The sequence below is a fragment of the Triticum aestivum genome, chromosome 5B (assembly GCF_018294505.1).
Source record: "Triticum aestivum cultivar Chinese Spring chromosome 5B, IWGSC CS RefSeq v2.1, whole genome shotgun sequence".
NCBI classification, from domain to species: Eukaryota; Viridiplantae; Streptophyta; class Magnoliopsida; order Poales; family Poaceae; genus Triticum; species Triticum aestivum.
In genome coordinates this window covers 17,306,462-17,316,649 of record NC_057807.1, presented here as the reverse complement: position 1 = coordinate 17,316,649, position 10,188 = coordinate 17,306,462, and positions in this window count along the sequence as shown.

Genomic DNA, 10,188 nt, shown 5'->3' with positions numbered 1-10,188 from the left:
TCAAGGCGTGGGAGACATCGTCGAGCTGTACGTGTGTTGAACGCGGAGGTGCCGTCCGTTCGGCACTAGGATCATCGGTGATCTGAATCACGACGAGTACGACTCCATCAACCCCGTTCACTTGAACGCTTCCGCTTAGCGATCTACAAGGGTATGTAGATGCACTCTCTTTCTACTCATTGCTGGTCTCTCCATAGATAGATCTTGGTGACACGTAGGAAAATTTTGAATTTCTGCTACGTTCCCCAACAGTGGCATCATGAGCTAGGTCTATTGCGTAGATTCTTTGCACGAGTAGAACACAAAGTAGTTGTGGGCGTTGATGTTGTTCAATATGCTTACCGTTACTAGTCCAATCTTGTTTCGACGGTATTGTGGGATGAAGCGGCCTGGACCGACCTTACACGTACTCTTACGTGAGACAGGTTCCACCGATTGACATGCACTTGGTGCATAAGGTGGCTAGCGGGTGCCAGTCTCTCCCACTTTAGTCGGAACGGATTCGATGAAAAGGGTCCTTATGAAGGGTAAATAGCAATTGGCATATCACGTTGTGGTTTTGCGTAGGTAAGAAACGTTCTTGCTAGAAACCCATAGCAGCCACATAAAACATGCAAACAACAATTAGAGGACGTCTAACTTGTTTTTGCAGGGTATGCTATGTGATGTGATATGGCCAAAAGGATGTGATGAATGATATATGTGATGTATGAGATTGATCATGTTCTTGTAATAGGATTCACGACTTGCATGTCGATGAGTATGACAACCGGCAGGAGCCATAGGAGTTGTCTTAATTTATTGTATGACCTGCGTGTCATTGAAGAACGCCATGTAACTTACTTTACTTTATTGCTAAACGCGTTAGCCATAGAAGTAGAAGTAGTCGTTGGCGTGACAACTTCATGAAGACACGATGATGGAGATCATGATGATGGAGATCATGGTGTCATGCCGGTGACGATGATGATCATGGAGCCCCGAAGATGAAGATCAAAAGGAGCAAAATGATATTGGCCATATCATGTCACTATTTGATTGCATGTGATGTTTATTATGATTATGCATCTTGTTTACTTAGGACGACGGTAGTAAATAAGATGATCCCTTACAAAATTTCAAGAAGTGTTTGTTGGAAATATGCCCTAGAGGCAATAATAAAAGTATTATTATTATATTTCCTTGTTCATGATAATTGTCTTTTATTCATGCTATAACTGTATTATCCGGAAATCGTAATACACGTGTGAATACATAGACCACAATATGTCCCTAGTGAGCCTCTAGTTGACTAGCTCATTGTGATCAACAGATAGTCATGGTTTCCTGGCTATGGACATTGGATGTCGTTGATAACGGGATCACATCATTAGGAGAATGATGTGATGGACAAGACCCAATCCTAAGACTAGCACAAAAGATCGTGTAGTTCATTTGCTAGAGCTTTGCCAATGTCAAGTATCTCTTCCTTCGACCATGAGAGCGTGTAACTCCTGGATACCGTAGGAGTGCTTTGGGTGTATCAAACGTCACAACGTAACTGGGTGACTATAAAGGTGCACTACAGGTATCTCTGAAAGTATCTATTGTTTTATGCGGATCGAGACTGGGATTTGTCACTCCGTGTAAACGGAGAGGTATCTCTGGGCCCACTCGGTAGGACATCATCATAATGTGCACAATGTGACCAAGGGGTTGATCACGGGATGATGTGTTACGGAACGAGTAAAGAGACTTGCCGGTAACGAGATTGAACAAGGTATTGGATACCGACGATCGAATCTCGGGCAAGTAACATACCGATAGACAAAGGGAATTGAATACGGGATTGATTAAGTCCTTGACATCGTGGTTCATCCGATGAGATCATTGTGGAACATGTGGGAGCCAACATGGGTATCCAGATCCCGCTGTTGGTTATTGACCGGAGAACGTCTCGGTCATGTCTGCATGTCTCCCGAACCCGTAGGGTCTACACACTTAAGGTTCGATGACGCTAGGGTTATAAAGGAAGCTTGTATGTGGTTACCGAATGTTGTTCGGAGTCCCGGATGAGATCCCGGACGTCACGAGGAGTTCCGGAATGGTCCGGAGGTAAAGATTTATATATAGGAAGTCCTGTTTCGGCCATCGGGACAAGTTTCGGGGTCATCGGTATTGTACCGGGACCACCGGAAGGGTCCCGGGGGCCCACCGGGTGGGGCCACCTGCCTCGGGGGGCCACATGGGCTGTAGGGGGTGCGCCTTGGCCTACATGGGCCAAGGGCACCAGCCCCTAGAGGCCCATGCGCCAAGATAAAGGAAAAAGGGGAGAGTCCTAAAGGGGGAAGGCACCTCCGAGGTGCCTTGGGGAGGATGGACTCCTCCCCCCTCCTTAGCCGCACCCCTTCCTTGGAGGAGGGGGCAAGGCTGCGCCTCCCCCCTCTCCCCTGCCCCTATATATAGTAGAGGGGAGGGAGGGCATCCACACCTGAGCCCTTGGCGCCTCCCTCCCTCCCGTGACACCTCCTCCTCTCCCGTAGGTGCTTGGCGAAGCCCTGCAGGATTGCCACGCTCCTCCTTCACCACCACGCCGTTGTGCTGCTGCTGGATGGAGTCTTCCTCAACCTCTCCCTCTCTCCTTGCTGGATCAAGGCGTGGGAGACATCGTCGAGCTGTACGTGTGTTGAACGCGGAGGTGCCGTCCGTTCGGCACTAGGATCATCGGTGATCTGAATCACGACGAGTACGACTCCATCAACCCCGTTCACTTGAACGCTTCCGCTTAGCGATCTACAAGGGTATGTAGATGTACTCCCCTTCTAATCGTTGCTGGTCTCTCCATAGATAGATCTTGGTGACACGTAGGAAATTTTTTGAATTTCTGCTACGTTCCCCAACAGTGGTATCAGAGCTAGGTCTATTGCGTAAATTCTTTGCACGAGTAGAACACAAAGTACTTGTGGGCGTCGATATTGTTCAATATGCTTGCCGTTACTAGTCTTATCTTGATTCGGCGGCATCGTGGGATGAAGCGGCCCGGACCAACCTTACACGTACGCTTACGTGAGACCGGTTCCACCGACAAACATGCACTAGTTGCATAAGGTGGCTGGCGGGTGTCTGTCTCTCCCACTTTAGTCGGATCGGATTCGATGAAAAGGGTCCTTATGAAGGGTAAATAGCAATTGGCATATCACGTTGTGGTTCATGCGTAGGTAAGAAACGTTCTTGCTAGAAACCCATAGCAGCCACGTAAAAACATGCAAACAACAATTAGAGGACGTCTAACTTGTTTTTGCAGGGTATGCTATGTGATGTGATATGGCCAAGAAGAATGTGATGAATGATATGTGATGTATGAGATTGATCATGTTCTTGTAATAGGATTCACGACTTGCATGTCGATGAGTATGACAACCGGCAGGAGCCATAGGAGTTGTCTTTATTTATTTGTGACCTGCGTGTCAACTTAAACGTCATGTAATTACTTTACTTTATTGCTAACCGTTAGCCATAGTAGTAGAAGTAATAGTTGGCGAGGCAACTTCATGAAGACACGATGATGGAGATCATGATGATGGAGATCATGGTGTCATGCCGGTGACGATGATGATCATGGAGCCCCGAAGATGGAGATCAAAAGGAGCAAAGTGATGATGGCCATATCATGTCACTATTTGATTGCATGTGATGTTTATCATGTTTATACATCTTATTTTCTTAGAACGACGGTAGTAAATAAGATGATCCCTTACAACAATTTCAAGAAGTGTTCTCCCCTAACTGTGCACCGTTGCGACAGTTCGTGTTTCGAAGCACCACGTGATGATCGGGTGTTAGATTCTAACGTTCACATACAACGGGTGTAAGACAGATTTACACACGCGAAACACTTAGGGTTAACTTGACGAGCCTACCATGTACAGACATGGCCTCGGAACACGGAGACCGAAAGGTCGAACATGAGTCGTATAGAAGATACGATCAACATGAAGATGTTCACCGATGATGACTAGTCCGTCTCACGTGATGATCGGACACGGCCTAGTTTGACTCGGATCATGTAATCACTTAGATGACTAGAGGGATGTCTATCTGAGTGGGAGTTCATAAGATGAACTTAATTATCCTGAACATAGTCAAAATGTTTTTGCAAATTATGTCGTAGCTCACGCTATAGTTCTACTGTTTAGATATGTTCCTAGAGAAAAATTAGTTGAAAGTTGATAGTAGCAATTATGCGGACTAGGTCCGTAAACTGAGGATTGTCCTCATTGCTTCATAGAAGGCTTATGTCCTTAATGCACCGCTCAGTGTGCTGAACCTCGAACGTTGTCTGTGGTTGTTGCGAACATCTGACATACACGTTTTGATAACTACGTGATAGTTCAGTTAAACGGTTTAGAGTTGAGGCACCAAAGACGTTTTTGAAACATCGCGAAACATATGAGATGTTTTGAGGGCTGAAATTGGGATTTCAGGCTCGTGCCCATGTCAAGAGGTATAAGACCTCCGATGACTTTCTTAACCTGCAAACTAAGGAGAAAAGCTCAATTGTTGAGCTTGTGCTCAGATTGTCTGAGTACAACAATCATTTGAATCGAGTGGGAGTTGATTTTCCAGATAAGACAGTGATGGTTCTCCAAAGTCATTGCCACCAAGCTGTTAGAGCTTCGTGATGAACTATAACATATCAGGGATAGATATGATGATCCTTGAGGTATTCGCGATGTTTGACACCGCAAAAGTAGAAATCAAGAAGGAGCATCAATTGTTGATGGTTGGTGAAACCACTAGTTTCAAGAAGGGCAAGGGCAAGAAGGGATACTTCATGAAACGGCAAATCAGCTGCTGCTCTAGTGAAGAAACCCAAGGTAAAACCCAAACCCGAGACTAAGTGCTTCTGTAATAAGGGGAACAACCACTAGAGCAGAATTACCCTAGATACTTGGTAGATAAGAAGGCTGGCAAGGTCGATAGAAGTATATTGGATATACATTGTGTTAATGTGTACTTAGCTAGTACTCCTAGTAGCACCAGGTATTAGATACCAGTTCGGTTGCTAAGTGTTAGTAACTCGAAACAAAAGGCTACGGAATAAACGGAGACTAGCTAAAGGTGAGCTGACGATATGTGTTGGAAGTTTTTCCAAGCTTGATATGATCAAGCATCGCACGCTCCCTCTACCAAAGAGATTGGTGTTGAACCTAAATAATTGTTATTTGGTGTTTGCGTTGAGCATAGACATGATTGGATTACGTCTATCGCAATACGGTTATTCATTTAAGGAGAATAATGGTAACTCTGTTTATTTGAATAATACCTTCAATGGTCTTACACCTAAAATGAATGGTTTATTAAATCTCGATCGTAGTGATACACATGTTCATGCCAAAAGATAGTAATGATAGTACCACTTACTTGTGGCACTGCCATGTAAGTCATAATGGTATAAAACGCATGAAGAAGCTCCATGTTGATGGATCTTTGGACTCACTCGTTTTTGAAAAGTTTGAGACATGCGAACCATGTCTATTGGTGTATATGCATGAAGAAACTCCATGCAAATGGACCGTTTTGACTCACTTGATTTTGAATCACTTGGGACATGCAAATCATACCACCTGGGCAAGATGACTGAAAATCCTCGTTTTCAGTAAGATGGAACAAGATAGCAACTTGTTGGAAGTAACACATTTTGATGTGTGCAGTCCAATGAGTGCTGAGGCATGCAGTGAATATCGTTATGTTCTTACTTCACAGATGATTCGAGTAGATGTTGAGTATATTTACTTGATGAATCACGAGTCTGAATTATTGAAAGGTTCAAGTAATTTCAATGTGAAGTTGAAAGATCGTCGTGACAAGAGGATAAAAGATCTATGATATGATCATAGAGATGAATATCTGAATCACGAGTTTGGCACAGAATTAAGACATTGTGGAAATTGTTTCACAACTGATACAGCCTAGAACACCATAGTGTGATGGTGTGTCCAAACGTCATAGTTGCACCCTATTGGATATGGTGCATACCATGATGTCTCTTATCGAGTTACCACTATCGTTCATGGGTTAGGCATTAGAGACAACCACATTCACTTTAAATAGGGCACCACATAATTTCGTTGAGACGACACCGTATGAACTATGGTTTGGAGAAACCTAAGTTGCCGTTTCTTGAAAGTTTGGGGCTGCGACGCTTATGTGAAAAGGTTTCAGGTTGATAAGCTCGAACCCAAAGCAGATAAAATGCATCTTCATAGGACACCCAAAAACAGTTGGGTATATCTCCTAATTCAGATCCGAAAGCAATAGGGATTGTTTCTTGAATCGGGTCCTTTTTCGAGGAAAAGTTTCTCTCGAAAGAATTGAGTGGGAGTATGGTGGAGACTTGATGAGGTTATTGAACCGTCACTTCAACAAGTGTGTAGCAGGGCACAGGAAGTTGTTCCTGTGGCACCTACACCAATTGAAGTGGAAGCTTATGATAGTGATCATGAAGTTTTGGATCAAGTCACTACCGAACCTCGTAGGGTGACAAGGATACGTACTATTTCAGAGTGGTACAGTAATCCTGTCTTGAAGGTCATGTTGCTAGACAACAATGAACCTACGAGCTATGGAGAAGCGATGGTGGGCCCAAATTCCGACAAATGGTTAGAAGCCATAAAATCCGAGATAGGATCCATGTATGAAAACAAAGTGTAGACTTTGGCAGAACAACTCGATGGTTGTAAGGCTGTTGAGTACACATGGATTTTGAAAGGAAGACAGACAATGATGGTAAGTGTCACCATTGAGAAAGCTCGACTTGTCGTTAAGACGTTTTTCGACAAGTTCAAGGAGTTGACTACGATGAGACTTTCTCACTCGTAGCAATGCTAAGAGTCTGTTGGAATTATATTAGCAATTACTGCATTATTTATGAAATCTTACAGATAGGATGTCAAAACATTGTTTCCTCGACGATTCTTGAGGAAAGGTTGTATGTGATACAACCGGAAGGTTTTGTCTATCCTGAAATATGCTAATAAGTATGCAAAGCTCCAGCAATCCTTCTGAGGACTGGAGTGAGCATCTCGGAGTTGGAATGTATGCTTTGATGATGATCAAAGATTTTGGGTGTATACAAAGTTTATGAGAAACTTGTATTTCCAAAGAAGTGAGTGGGAGCACTATAGAATTTCTGATGAGTATATGTTGTTGACATATTAATGATCAGAAATGACGTAGAATTTCTGGAAAGCATATAGGGTTATTTGGAAAGTGTTTTCAATGGAAAACCTGGATTAAGCTACTTGAACATTGAGCATCAAGATCTATAAGGATAGATCAAAACGCTTAATGGTACTTTCAAATGAGCACATGCCTTGACGTGATCTTGAAGGTGTTCAAGATGGATCAGTCAAAAAAGGAGTTCTTGCCTGAGTTGTAAGGTACGAAGTTAAGGGCATCCATACCTGAGCCCTTGGCGCCTCCCTCCCTCCCGTGACACCTCCTCCTCTCCCGTAGGTGCTTGGCGAAGCCCTGCAGGATTGCCACGCTCCTCCATCACCACCACGCCGTTGTGCTGCTGCTGGATGGAGTCTTCCTCAACCTCTCCCTCTCTCCTTGCTGGATCAAGGCGTGGGAGACATCGTCGAGCTGTACGTGTGTTGAACGCGGAGGTGCTGTCCGTTCGGCACTAGGATCATCGGTGATCTGAATCACGACGAGTACGACTCCATCAACCCCGTTCACTTGAACGCTTCCGCTTAGCGATCTACAAGGGTATGTAGATGCACTCCCCTTTCTACTCGTTGCTGGTCTCTCCATAGATAGATCTTGGTGTTACGTAGGAATTTTTTTGAATTTCTGCTACGTTCCCCAACAGTGGCATCATGAGCTAGGTCTATTGCGTAGATTCTTTGCATGAGTAGAACACAAAGTAGTTGTGGGCGTCGATATTGTTCAATATGCTTGCCGTTACTAGTCTTATCTTGATTCGGCGGCATCGTGGGATGAAGCGGCCCGGACCAACCTTACACGTACGCTTACGTGAGACCGGTTCCACCGACAAACATGCACTAGTTGCATAAGGTGGCTGGCGGGTGTCTGTCTCTCCCACTTTAGTCGGATCGGATTCGATGAAAAGGGTCCTTATGAAGGGTAAATAGCAATTGGCATATCACGTTGTGGTTCATGCGTAGGTAAGAAACGTTCTTGCTAGAAACCCATAGCAGCCACGTAAAACATGCAAACAACAATTAGAGGACGTCTAACTTGTTTTTGCAGGGTATGCTATGTGATGTGATATGGCCAAAAGGATGTGATGAATGATATATGTGATGTATGAGATTGATCATGTTCTTGTAATAGGAATCACGACTTGCATGTCGATGAGTATACAACCGGCAGGAGCCATAGGAGTTGTCTTTATTTATTTGTGACCTGCGTGTCAACTTAAACGTCATGTAATTACTTTACTTTATTGCTAACCGTTAGCCATAGTAGTAGAAGTAATAGTTGGCGAGGCAACTTCATGAAGACACGATGATGGAGATCATGATGATGGAGATCATGGTGTCATGCCGGTGACGATGATGATCATGGAGCCCCGAAGATGGAGATCAAAAGGAGCAAAGTGATGATGGCCATATCATGTCACTATTTGATTGCATGTGATGTTTATCATGTTTATACATCTTATTTGCTTAGAACGACGGTAGTAAATAAGATGATCCCTTACAACAATTTCAAGAAGTGTTCTCCCCTAACTGTGCACCGTTGCGACAGTTCGCTGTTTCAAAACATCACGTGATGATCGGGTGTTTTATTCAGACGTTCAAATACAACGGTTGTTGACGAGCCTAGCATGTACAGACATGGCCTCGGAACACATGCAAAACACTTAGGGTTAACTTGACGAGCCTAGCATGTACAGACATGGCCTCGGAACACGGAGACCGAAAGGTCGAACATGAGTCGTATAGAAGATACGATCAACATGAAGATGTTCACCGATGATGACTAGTCCGTCTCACGTGATGATCGGACACGGCCTAGTTTGACTCGGATCATGTAATCACTTAGATGACTAGAGGGATGTCTATCTGAGTGGGAGTTCATAAGATGAACTTAATTATCCTGAACATAGTCAAAAGGTTTTTGCAAATTATGTCGTAGCTCGCGCTTTAGTTCTACTGTTTTAGATATGTTCCTAGAGAAATTATAGTTGAAAGTTGATAGTAGCGATTATGCGATCAGTAGAAAGCTTATGTCCTTAATGCACTGCTTAGTGTGCTGAACCCCAAACGTCGTTTGTGGATGTTTCGAACATCGAACATACACGTTTTTGATAACTACGTGATAGTTCAGTTAAATGGTTTAAGTAGAGGCACCAAAGACGTTTTCGAAACATCGCGGAACATATGAGATGTTTCGAGGGCTGAAATTGGGATTTCAGGCTCGTGCCCACGTCAAGAGGTATGAGACCTCTGACAATTTTTTTAGCCTACAAACTAAGGGAGAAAAGCTCAATCGTTGAGCTTGTGCTCAGATTGTCTGAGTGCAACAATCACTTGAATCGAGTGGGAGTTGATCTTCCAAATGAGATAGTGATGTTTCTCCAAAGTCATTGCCACCAAGCTGCTAGAGCTTCGTGATGAACTATAATATATCAGGGATAGATATGATGATCCTTGAGGTATTCGCGTTGTTTGACATCGCGAAAGTAGAAATCAAGAAGGAGCATCAATTGTTGATGGTTGATGAAACCACTAGTTTCAAGAAGGGCAAGGGAAAGAAGGGATACTTCATGAAACGGCAAATCAGCTGCTGCACCAATGAAGAAACCCGAGGTTGAACCCAAACCCGAGACTAAGTGCTTCTGTAATAAGGGGAACAACCACTGGAGCAGGATTACCCTAGATACTTGGTAGATGAGAAGGCTAGCAAGGTCGATAGAAGTATATTGGATATACATTATGTTAATGTGTACTTTACTAGTACTCCTAGTAGCACCAGGGTATAAGATACCGGTTCGGTTGCTAAGTGTTAGTAACTCGAAATAAAAGCTACGGAATAAACGGAGACTAGCTAAAGGTGAGCTGACGATATGTGTTGGAAGTGTTTCCACGTTTGATGTGATCAAACATCGCACGCTCCCTCTACCATCAAGATTAGTATTAAACCTGAATGGTTTATTGAATCTCGATCGTAGTG